A 12,778-nucleotide genomic window follows, 5' to 3' on the forward strand; every position below is an offset into this window, starting at 1 on the left:
TTGTATCTTATAATAATTTTAACACCATTGCATTATTTATACTTGAAAAAACATGTTAGATATTTTATTTTTTACGAGTTTTTTTATCTTTTTATTTAATTAAATTTTTTATGTACTTTTTATTGTCCGCATTATTATACTATTTTGTAAATTAAAGATTAAAATATGCTGTTTANAACAAAGTAAACAAAATTTAAAAAAATATACAAACAGAGACCATATATGTTTGCATAATTGCTAACCTAAAGTTAGCGAATTGTTAGACCCCAAACGGCCGAAACCTCAAAGCCCTAACATATTGGGGATTCTAAAATTGGCTCCATCTTTTACCAAACTTAGTCTAATTTTAGTCAAATTTGATTTCCATCACCGCAATATATTCCCTTGTGGTTCCGAAAAAAGCTATGTATGGAGAGTATGAGAGATTTAGAAGGAAAAGATTTTGGCGGTAAGAATTTTCGGATTCCCTCTTCCTAATTCTAAAATTAAGTTTCCTTTATTAGTTAGAACCCAACAACCTAATTTTGCATTACGCTTGGGCAATTTAATTGGAAATTTAAGAAAACAGGGAAAGGGAGGCAAGCTATTGGAAGAACATTGATGTAGGGTTCAGATTCTTGGTGAGGCTTTTGCAGGTTCTTATCTGTCTTCTGTTTAATTTAATATATACTATGTAAATCTAATTATTTGTAGTGTGATAGTTAAAAAAAGTATTTTTGTGTTTGATTTAATAATCTCCCTCTTTGTGATAGGTTTTCGATGACTCACATGAAGATCACCAACAATCATTATCACCGATTTCAGTTGTTCACAAAAATAAGGTGAGTTTTAGATCAAAGTTACGAGTTAATTGCCCATGTGTTATAATCTCATATTTGAGAAAAATTTGTGGGTGTTTAGCTATTGATATATTAGATATATAGCAAATTACGTAGTGTGGCTATAACATGTTTGAGTTGTAGTGCAAACTTATTTCGAACAGTAGCTTTATAGCTCACTTAGAATGCATTTGTGGAAAACTACATTCCTACTCATCTCCACCATTCCTTTATTTCTCTTCTATTTAGATAAATGCAAAATCCAGTCTTATATCACCATCAGATTAATTATATTTATTCTTATTTATTCTATTGATTGGAGAATTGAGATTATCTTATAAATTTGTGAAACTCAATTCTTTTCGGTTACTAGTTTTTCAGAATGAGAGTTATAAGTTGTAGTTTTGGCCTGGCTTATTTCTTTATAATTTTTGCCTCTTCAGCTTTAGTTTAGTTTGAAATAAGTTCTGTCATTGTTTGATTGAAGTATGCTTAATTGTAGCTACTTTTTTTAATTGATGTTCACTTGTCTGTAAGCATTTTAAGAATTGATGGGTCTATATTGGATGATATCTTTGTGATTTGTAAATAGTGACACTTTTAGTTCAAAAGAACTTTTACAATGTTGTCACAGAAGGAGCTCTAGTATAAATGTGCTGTCAATGTTGCCTCCAAACTTTTGCTTGTAATTTAAAGTTCTTATGCTATTTTTGTAGAAGTGTGCGATATTTTGGGTCTATATAGGCTTCGTCTTGTTGATTTTATCTTGTATTCTATATAGGCTATTTATTACATACTTTTAATTCTCTTTGCAGAACTTCTGAAGGATGTAAGATCAATTATTGCAAGGAATACTTGGCTTGTGATGGATCCGTAAAGCCTTGCTTCAGAATTTATTCTAGAATTTAAGGGAATTCATTCAGATTAGAAGTGAATTTGACATAGTTTCATGTTAAAATTACTTTATCTTTTATGATTTAATTTGAATTACTTTTTATTTGAGATATAACAGGTCATTTGATTTGAACTCTTAACTTGTAAGGAGAACCCTTATTATGTCAGTTACCATGTTCTTCAAATACAACGTGAGAAGAAATTTTTTATTTTTCACATTTGTTACATTGTGTGTAAAGATTGACATTTATGAATGTACAAATCAAATTAAAATGTATGAGTCACGATGAAAGACTAAGTAAAAGATTATTATTTATATTTGAGAAGTTTGATATGCAAATTTCAAAGTGACATTTTAGAAGATTTAAAAAAATGTCATTAATTTATTTGACATTCACCTAAATGTTATAAATTTTTTATTGACAGTTACTAAAATATCGTAAATTATAATGCGACATTTGTTAAAAGATGTGAATAAATGTCATAATCATTTTACCAACATTATTCTAAATGTCAGCAATTTTAAGTGAGACTTCAAAAAATGTCATAAATAAATGTCGTAAATTTCTTACCGACATTTATGCAAATGTCGGAAAATTCCCGACCACAAAATTTACGACGTTTGATACAAATGTAAATTAAATGTCGGTAAATAAATTTGTGACATTTAAGCAGCATTATGCGACATTTATTTAATGTCGTCGTATCCTTACTTTCTTGTAGTGAATTAACCTGAAAACCAAAACCGACGATTTACATATCAGTTTCGGACTATGGCTCGTTTTCTTGGGGTTTTTCATTGAGCCACACGAACCCTCGCGATACATTTGGTCTCCACCAGAGCTCAGAGTAACGTGAGCGGTTGTTCCATGCTTTAGGGGACCCTCCGATGCCAAACAGAATGTGGGATATGGTTGTTTCTTTTTCTTTTCTTCTTCTTCGCTGATATATTCTTCCCTGTCGGAGAAATTAACAGTGAAGGATAATATTAGAAAAATGGAGGCCACTAAGCAGATGGCAATTAGAAAGCTCTTGATAATGAAAATGGTGCAACGTTTTGGGACTAATTTTCGGTTATTAGGGAAAGGAACATAGCGTTTCCGGAGAGACATGTCCTTCATTTTGTAGAGATCAATTATGACTCTTTGTTCAATGGATAGTGGTCTTTTCTTTAAACTTATAGAACCTAAAGGCTTGCATCATATGCTTGATTTGCTGCGTAGATATATGGAACTTGTTTTTTATTTATCATATTTTATACTTATGTTTTATTTGAGCTATATTCATGATGTACAGTGTGAAAAATTTGCACTGTAATATCATATTTACTTGTTATAGCAGGTATTTTGCCTTACTTCAAAATTATAAATTCCACCTTGTATGAAATGTTATTTCTAATATCATTTGAGTGACCTAATAGTTAAGTGAAACTCATACTCTTTCTGTCCTAATTTATGTGTCATAGTATGAATTTCGAGAGTCAAACTTCTTAATTTTTAATCATGAATTCAAATATAAAATCTATTACAAATCACAATAATTAACTATTCAAAATATTTAAAAAACTTATTGAAAAATTATAGTAAAAAAAAAACTTATTTGACTTTTGAAATCCGAACATCACCATCTTACAGATGGAATAATATTTTTAATTGGATGAGTAAAATTATCTCGGAGACGGAGGAGGGGACAACTATATATTCAAATCTCGAGTAATGTTTTGTATAGTGCAATTCGAGCTGACCTGAATTCATAATTTTCATTGGGCAATTCATCGGTCCCTAATTTACAAAATAAGGGTTTTATATTGATTCGAACTTTGGATCAATATCTACAACGAATCAACGATTAAGTTATTATGACTTAGTTATTTATACATTTCGAAGATTATTAGATTTAGTAGAAGCAATAATCTATTTGAGGAAGTGCGTACGCTATTGTTAAGTAAGATTCACGGCAATTGGCTTGATATATATCTTTAGAATTTAAAACTCTTTTGCCAATTATACTAGTTATATAACATATTGTACATGTAATATATAAGAAATATAGATATATGTTTCAAATATGTATAAAGGACATTTGTTTAAGAGCAATTCGGTTAGTTCCAAGCACCCATCAAAGAAAATCCAATCTTGATTTAGGTTTGTTTTAATTTGTATACGGGTGAAATTGGGGCTAACGCACAACCCGTTTTTCTGGTGGATCAAACGAAGTAAGAGTACGAATATATGAGATCGAAATCGAAGCTGGAAATTCTTTGTAGAGTGCTCGCCATCGGACCTGATAAAACGACGCACCCTATACTCAGGACGAGTTTTGAGACTTCTAGAAGCGCAATGAACGGTGGTAGGCAACAGATAGAGGGCCGTGATATTCGGAACCAATCAGATATCACGACGCGGATCTCGCTCGATGGCGGTTACATATCAGTAATTAACGAGAGAGAATGATTTTTTACCTTTTTTAGACTTATATTATGGGTGAAACTCTCCTACTATATAAATGGGAAGTTTTTTCTTTGATAACACACATTGTAACACGCATACTAAGGCAATACAAATTCATTTTTTCTGCTTTTAACTACTGCAAAGTTCTTACTTTATTGCCGTTCTTCATTCATGATTGACTCTGTACCGAGGGTCCGATCGAGGGAAAACTACTATTCAACCTAAGTTCGAGCCAGATGTCACACCTCCTTTTTTTCGAGGGGATAGGGAGTTTGTCCAATTAAAGTGACATTATTCGAAATGGGATTATTTATTTAATTTTTCAGAGTCGCCACTTAAAATAATTTATGGTGTCCCAAGTCACCGGTTTATTTTAAATCCCTAATCGAGGAAATTTTACTCTGTTTAAAGTCTGCAAAAACCAGAAGACCTGGTAAAGGATTCTATTAACCTGGGAGAAGGTGTGAGGCTCTTCCGAATTTCGTGGTTTTAGCACGGTCGCTTAATTATTAATAATTGACCTAATTATCTAATTTATTACATGTTTTAAACCTATTGTGCATTTTTAATTTTCTAACCGCTTTTGATAGAATTTTAAATGCTGTCGGAGAAATTAACAGTGAAGGATAATATTAGATAAATGGAGGCCACTAAGCAGATGGCAATTAGAAAGCTCTTGATAATGAAAATGGTGCAAAGTTTTGGGACAATTTGCGGTTATTAGGGAAAGGGACGTAACGTTTCCGGGGAGATATCCTTCATTTTGTAAAGAGTATGACTCTTTGTTCTATGGATAGTGGTTTTCTACTTAAAACCTATGGAACCTAAAGGCTTGCATCCTATTTCGTGCTGCTTGATTTGCTACGTAGTTATGGAATTTGTTTGTTTTTAATCAAATTTTATTCTTATGTTTTATTTGAGCTTGGTTGGGATCCAACTGGGTTTGTTGTTGTTGTTGTTGTATGTTTTATTTGAGCTTAATTTATGTGCATCGACAGTGTCAAAAAAATTTATACAATAAGGTTATATTAATTTGTTGTAGTAGATAATTTTTCTTATTTAAAATACAAATTCCATTTTTTTTAGGAAAAGTTACTTATAATATAATTTGAGTAACGTGATTTTATAAAAAAATAAAAATAAAAACGTGTGTATATAACACACAAACACACGCACGCACGCGCCCACCCACCCACACAAACGTGTGTATTCTACTAATTCTTTTTTGGAAAAATTTCTCTCTCCCGGATGTAACTGTTATAGTAGTATTATACTATAAGGAATATAGGTATTTCGAAAAAAAAATTAAATCTTGTTATCTTATTAAGTGTATCGATTAGAGTTATTTTCTAATGTAATAATTTTCTTAACGCTATATAATTTGATAAATAAGTCTAAACTTTCGTATCAGTGTGGCAATTATATTTCAATCGAGGCTAAGTCAATGTTTTTTCAAACTTTTTGTAACGATCCGGTCGGTCGTTTCGAACGTTTGCACATCACTCGCCAGTTCTCGAGCATGACTAGCCCCGTAAGATGTGTTATGACATATGTAAATTGTCAGTTTTGGTTTTGAGGTTAATCGGAACAGATATGGAAGAATGATTCTCAACTTGAAGCTCTAAATTTGAGAGGTTTGACTATGCTTTGACTTTTTAGTATCCGGTCTCGGATTTGGATTTTTTTTGATTTTTTTAGCTCCGTTAGGTGATTTTGGACTTGAGAGCGTGTCGGGAATGTGATTTGGAGGACATGGTAGATTTAGGCTTGAATTGGTGAAATTGGAAATTTGGCGTTTCTCGGTCGGCAGTGAAAATTTTGATATCGGGGCCGGATTAAAATTCTGGAAATTGGAGTAGGGCCGTAGTGTCATTTGTGACGTGTGTGCAAAATTTCAGGCCATTCGAAGGTGATTTGGTAGGTTTCGGCATCGTTTGCGAAATTCGAAAGTTTGGAAGTTCTTAGGCTTGAATCCGAGGGTGATTCGGTATTTTGATGTTGTTTTGAGTGTTCCGAAGGTTTGGATAAGTTTGAATGGTGTTATGTGACTTGTTGGTATTATTGGTTGAGGTCCCGAGGGCCTTGGAATGATTTCGGATGGTCAACGGAGAGTTTGGATGAAGAATAATGCAGCTGAAGCTGCTGCTTCTGATGTTTCCGCACCTACGGACTGGGAACTGCAGGTGCAAGGCCACAGGTGCGCTAGGAGGACCGCAGATGCGAAAATGGAAGGCCAGGGCTGGACCGCAGATGCGAAGGACAGACCGCATTTGCGATGTCGCAGGTGGAATTTAGGGGCCGCAAATGCAAATATGGTGCAGTAAGTGAGTTCTGCACCTGCGAGGGAAGTTCCGCAGGTGCGGTGCCGCAGAAGCACGAATTTGACCGCAAGTGCGGTTTCGCTGGGCAAAAAACCCCAGCTCGAGGTTTGTTCTTCATTTTTCGATTTTGGGCTGGAGGAACTCGGGAGAGAGGCAATTTTTCGAGGGATTTGAAGGAGCATCGTTGGGGTAATTGATTATAACCTATTATGGTTCAAATTTCATGAATCTATGATTTTTATTCATCATCTAACTGTATGCGGTAAAATCGGAGGATCCAATTTTCGGTTATTACAAATGCACCGTAAGCAAGCTTCCCAAAGGCTCGAGACTACGATTGATATTTATCCCGAGGGTCATCGGTATCCAACCTCGAGGCGTCACAAGTCGATGGTTATGGTAGAAAAGTGGGAAGTTCCCTAGGCACACGACTGGGGCTGACGAAGTCTAGAGGTCTAGCTCTGACCCGTATCAGGGCATTAAGTGGCTATACCTGCCTCATATCTTTATAATGAATGCATTTGTACTATGTTCCCCGTCATATATAAAGGGGAATCCTTGTCATTTTGTAGATGATCTGATGCTCAATATTTAATACAAAGAACATTCTCTCTGCTCTCTAACATTTTCTCCTAAGTCAGTCGTCCAACTCGACCTCGAGGGCCCGAATAAGCAAGCTCGAGGCCCCGATCTCCAGCTGTTTGATTCGATTGTCGTACTGTCTCTAAGCTGCAATCTTGATCTCTAATCCTTTACTTAGAATCCATTGCTCAAAAACTAGCATAAAAATAGATCACGTATTTTTAGAACCACAAAATTAAATTTAATTGTAATTACCATTTTCGCGGTAAACAGTTTGGCGCCCACCGTGGGGCTAAAAATAATAGTGATTATTTTCTTGCTGGTTTAACTACGTAACGCAAGATTATCTTTCACACTTTTTCTTGTCCAAGATCTTTGATTTCAGGTCAAAATGTCTAACTCAGTAAACGCACGTGAAAACATCGACCTTGAAGACCATGGGGAAAATGGTGCTGACGTCCCAGGTGTTGGTGTGCCACCGCAAAACCCTGAGAATGCACCAGAATAAATTCTCGTGGATGTGGTCTCGCGTAACGCTCAACACGTCGAAATAAGCTCCCACACCAACAGGAGCATGCACCAAGAAGATCAACAAGAAGCTCAAAAAACTCCAGCTAGGGGAGAACGAGAGGTTATCCTTCACGTTATTTTTGAAATGTTACAGGTACAACAGCTGGCGATCGCTCAGCTGCAAAGTCACTAGAAAACTCCCACCACGGTAGCACCAGGGACGACTCCCCTAGCCGAGCAGATACCAGGGAGATCAAGCAACAACGGGTCGGCAGTCGACCCCGCCATCATAAAGATGCTCGAGGACCTCACAAAGAGTATCGAGTCGGGCGAGAAGAAGATAGAAGCCAACGACAAAAAGGTCGAGACCTACTATATGCGGTACAATCGGAGGATCCAATTTTCGGCCATTATAACACCTCGTAAGCAAAGCTCACTAAAGGCTCGGGACTATGGTCGAGATTCACCCCGAAGGGCCATCAATTCTCAAACTCGAGACGGTGCATGTCGACAGCTATGATAAAAAAGAAAGAAGTTCCCTAGGCGCACGACTGAGGCTGACAAAATCTAGAGGTCTAGCCCTGACCCATATCAAGGCATTATGTGAGCACGTGATTTTTGCCCTATATGAACTATTCCCAAAAAATTCAAACAAAATGATTTCTTTCATTATTTTGCAATTTTGGGGATTTTTGTGATATTTTCTGCTAACTGTTTGCGTGTTATTTGTGCATTTTAATTCATATGAAAATATAAATATACACTCGGCATTTGCTTAGGATTTAATCTCACATTCTACGATTAATTAGCAGTTAATGTTTATTTTTTTTTTAAAAAAAAGAGAATAACCAAAATGGTTCTTTTTGCATTTATAGTTTTAATTTGTCTTAGCTTGCATTCAAATTAGGAGTTAGGGTAGTTGGAAATTAGGAAATATACTTTTAGTGTCAATTTAGCATCTAATAAAATCAGAAAAAAATAATACATTATGAAAATAAAATAAAAAGAAATAAAAGAAAACAAATAACAAAGGTGGCCTTAGTAGAGACCCATGAATTGGGACCATTTTAACATCTGGCCCAAACCAGACATACCCCGTCCAGCCCAAATCCCCGACCCAATCCGGTTCAAAGACCAACCAAACGACGTCGTTCTAGGGCAACCCAATCCTAGCCGTCTAGGTTATTCGATCCAACGGCTCTCAAGTGGGGGTTACTACATATAAAAGTGTCTGAAGGGCTTCCCTCCCCCCCCCCCCCCCCCATCTCTCCTCAAACCTCACCCTAATACAAACCCTAGCCGCCGGCATAACGCCGCCTTTCCCCACCCTATCTCTGCCACTCTTCCGCCCTAACTCCGCCGCCGGAAATCGCCCACGGCGGCGGAGAACCTCCAAACGCCACAAAAATTACACCCCTGGTTCTCCTTCTCCCCTCCCCCTTACGAATCCATCACCCGTTTCTCTCGAATCCCGTCCAATCATCTCAAATATTAAATCAAAATATTCCGGCCAAGACCCAACGTAACCCAAATTGTACCAAAACTACACCATGGAACCGCCTTAATATCCTACATCAAACCCCCCATGCCCTGTACCTTAAATCTCACCAGAATCATTCGAATATTAAATCGAATCTCGGACCCAAAACCCTAGTTCGTCGGACAGCCCCCAAATTTGCACCAAGGCCCTTTCTCACTTCCCTCATGTCAAATCTGTCATTAGAAGCTCTCAAATCTCGCCGGGGTTGGTCAAATTTTGAATCGACCAGGTGGCATAACCCTAGGATCATATCAGTGAGTTTTCTTCGATTTTGTTTCTGTTTTTTTTATTTTATTCGTGTTGTTTTAAAATACTTCCATACTTGCTATTGCTCCATGATTAGTTGATAACATGAAACTGTTTTGCAATTTTGTCATTAGTTTAGGTATAGTTTTATTCAAGTGCTTTGAGTTTAGTTCTTCTTTGTTCAATCATTTCTTGTTTGAATTGATGCTGTGGCTTTAGTGTCTAGGTTAGTTTTTCATTTTGATTTTTGCCAATTCTGTTCTGATTTTGATTATGTGTTGGATTCTGATTGCTTGTTTCTAATCGGTTCTAATTTCTGATTATTAGCTTAATTCTTTGATAATTTGTTTTGATAAGTCCTTAATCGATTTTGTTTAGGCTTTGTTTAGTCTTAATCTGATTGTTAGTATTTCCTTATTATTACAATTAGTACTTCTTCAGTTTGGTATTTAGCTTTAATTAGTTTGTTCGGTTTAGTTTAAGTTGACTTGGTTATAGCTGAAATTAGAATAGTTAGTTTAACTATGGTTAGATTCTAACCAGGTAAAAAGGGACTGGTGGTTAGTAAACATAGGTTTGGTAATTTTGGATTAAATCAAGGGTAATTCAGGGTTTCAGTTTAGGGAAATATTTTAATAATTGAACCTGAAACCTCCAGAAGCTTCTAGTAAGGGGTTTAAAACTAAATAATGGGTCTAACTTGACCAACAAGTTAATAATTGAGGGACTAAAAGCTAAAACTGAAAATCTGGAAGTTGCCCTCATTTTTGCCTATAAAAAGGCAGTCTTCTTTGCTTCATGGACAAGTTTTTGGGAGCTCAAAATTCCCCCCAGATCCATTCTCTAAAAATCTGAATCCCAAGTTTGAAATTCAAAAATCCAAATCCTAGATCTAACACATCCAAAACCAAAAAAAAATAGAAAACCTTCAAAAAATCCAAAAGGTATTGATTCATTGTTAATTTTAGGTTGGTTTCAAGCTTTTAGTGAGGGATTCACATTATCTAGTATGACCTTTGGTTGCTGAAGTTCAGAGTGTAATTTCGAGTTCATTTGGGGTTTTAATCAAGCTGTGTTTGGTTGACTTACTGATCCTGCTGATTTCGAACACTTCCTGGTTATTGAGTTTGTTTCTGGGCTGTTTGATCTGTCGCTGCTTGTTATTCAACGCTGTTGAACATCACTTATCATTGTTGTTGCTCGATTTATTGCCTTAGCTGACTTCTTCTACTTCACTTCTATTCGAATTCCAGGTACACACACTTGGAACTGATTGGTGTAGTTCTTCAAATGAAAATGGAACTGCAGATTGTTTGCTTGATCTTCCTTGAAGTTTTACTGTTGTATTAGTCATCTGCATCACAGTTAACTTTAGGATGTGTTTGGACAGGTTCATCGTGTTAGTTATTTGTAGTAGATCAATTGGACTGATTGAATTTTCAATTTGTATTGGACTGTACTAAAACGATGTGCTGCTGGGCATGAACGTGTTTGTTTGAACTATTAGGTGTGCGTTCGTGCCTTTAGCAATGCATATGAGTTTAGTTGAGTAATAAGTATAATAATTCCATGCTAGATTAACTAGAATAGTCTCTATTCGTCCGGCATCACTGTTTGTTTTCAAGTTCAATTCTCATATATACGAATCATCACCTTAATAAATTAGTAATAGTAAGGAATTTAAAGTTGAACTAGTATGCTATATATCCGAAATTCTGATCACAGGCAGGTTGTGTGAGTCATGAAATATGAAAATCATTTGTTTTCCAATTCATGTTTGTTGTTGCCTTGAATTAACGTGTCTGGCCAGTCAATTTTAGTAGTAGTTACATTGAATCAGGTTTATACTTTTAGAATTGGAATTCTATTTAGTGTAAGGACAAGGCTTGACAGCCTAGCCCCAAGCGTTGGGCCTCAGAGCAAGTGATGCACAGCCCAGGCCAATTTTGGCTCCTTTCTCGTTTGGGCCTGGGCCAGGGTCTGTTTTGGCCGATTCGCAGTGTGTATCTGATTTTAAATTGTTTTCGCTGGGCTTATCATGGAGCCCAGTGGCTGGACTGTAGTGCGAAATTACCAATTAGTCCAGTGACAAAATTAATTAGGACCTTTTCTTTTATTTAGAGACAAATAAAAACAGAAAATTATAGATTGCTTTAGGTTTGCCCTTTAATAAAACGAGATGAGCCTCGTTAAATAAACAAACAAATTGCGGGGCCCTCGATAAATGCTGATACAAAATACCTAGACTTCGGGATGGGCCGTTTAGCGAATTTCACGGCCTTCCCCAAAGATAATAACGCGATAGTCTCTTTAGGCACGCACTTTAAATAATTTTACATTCCTAAATACGGGTGCACATTTATGTGACCCAAATCCAAATCTCAACGAAGTCGAAATGTGTCAAAAACCACGGGTGCATTTATGTGACGTGGTTCGAGACGTGTTTTCATGACGTTGCAATTCTCTTAAAATAAACAATAATAATAAAAGCGGTTCAAAGCTAAAGACATAAATCCCAAGAACATGTGCTAAAATCAAATAAAATAAGCCAAATATGACAGTTGAGCAACCGTGCTAGAACCACGGAACTCGGGAATGCCTAACACCTTCTCCCGAGTTCACAGAATTCCTTACCCGGATTTCTGGTTCGCGGACTGTTAACAGAGTCATAATTTCCTCGGTTCGGGATTCTAAACCGGTGACTTGGGACACCATTTAATCTCCCAAGTGGCGACTTTGAATCTTAATAATAAATCCTGTTCCGATTATCACTTCAAGTTGGAAATAACTCCCTTTATTATACCCTTTACGGGGTGTAGTGAAAAAAGGAGGTGTGACAGCTCTGGCGACTCTGCTGGGGATACAAACCCAGAACTTTGGTTCAGGGTTTAAGAATTCGAGCTTAGAATAATTGTAATGTTTTGCTTTATCTGATTTTCTTACCTGTTTCCTGCTAAATGTGCTAAATGCTTTACCGCTGTGATATTATGTGAACTGTATATATAAACTGTGCCGAAACCCTTCTCTTCTCACCTCCGGGGATGTGCTCACTGGTGGAGACTCCCTATTCTGTTACTGTCATACCTTGAAATAAGAAAGAGGCCGGACAAGTTACTAAGCCGGACGATCCCGCGGGTCCCCGGTACGTAGCCCCCTCCTCGACTCGAGTTGTCCGCTCGGGTACACAGTCTAGAACGCATACCCAGGTTTTGAACCTAGAATAACTTGACTCCATGCCGGATCCCTAGTAGGAACGCTTATCTGCATCACGTGCATCTTGACTTAGGGGACTCAACATAGGGGTTGGGTCCGTCTAGGACAGGTGTACCCGGAATAATGGACCATCCTGATGCATCCTATTTGTGCATTTATTTGTTAGGGCTCGCATGCTGACCGGCTTTGAATATCTTGGAAAAA

At 36.7% G+C, this 12,778-nt stretch overlaps 1 long non-coding RNA gene across 2 annotated transcripts; it reads left to right on the forward strand.

Moving 5' to 3' along the window:
- On the forward strand, positions 271 to 1,891 carry LOC109230550. 2 transcript variants are annotated; one of them, XR_002068665.1, is made up of 4 exons: positions 271 to 448; positions 562 to 635; positions 753 to 821; positions 1,634 to 1,891. It is a non-coding gene; the product is annotated as an uncharacterized LOC109230550 (long non-coding RNA). The 2 variants fall into 2 exon arrangements; XR_002068666.1 differs by having other exon boundaries at positions 569 to 635.

This window comes from Nicotiana attenuata, chromosome 7, assembly GCF_001879085.1.
Source record: "Nicotiana attenuata strain UT chromosome 7, NIATTr2, whole genome shotgun sequence".
In the NCBI taxonomy this organism is placed as follows: Eukaryota; Viridiplantae; Streptophyta; class Magnoliopsida; order Solanales; family Solanaceae; genus Nicotiana; species Nicotiana attenuata.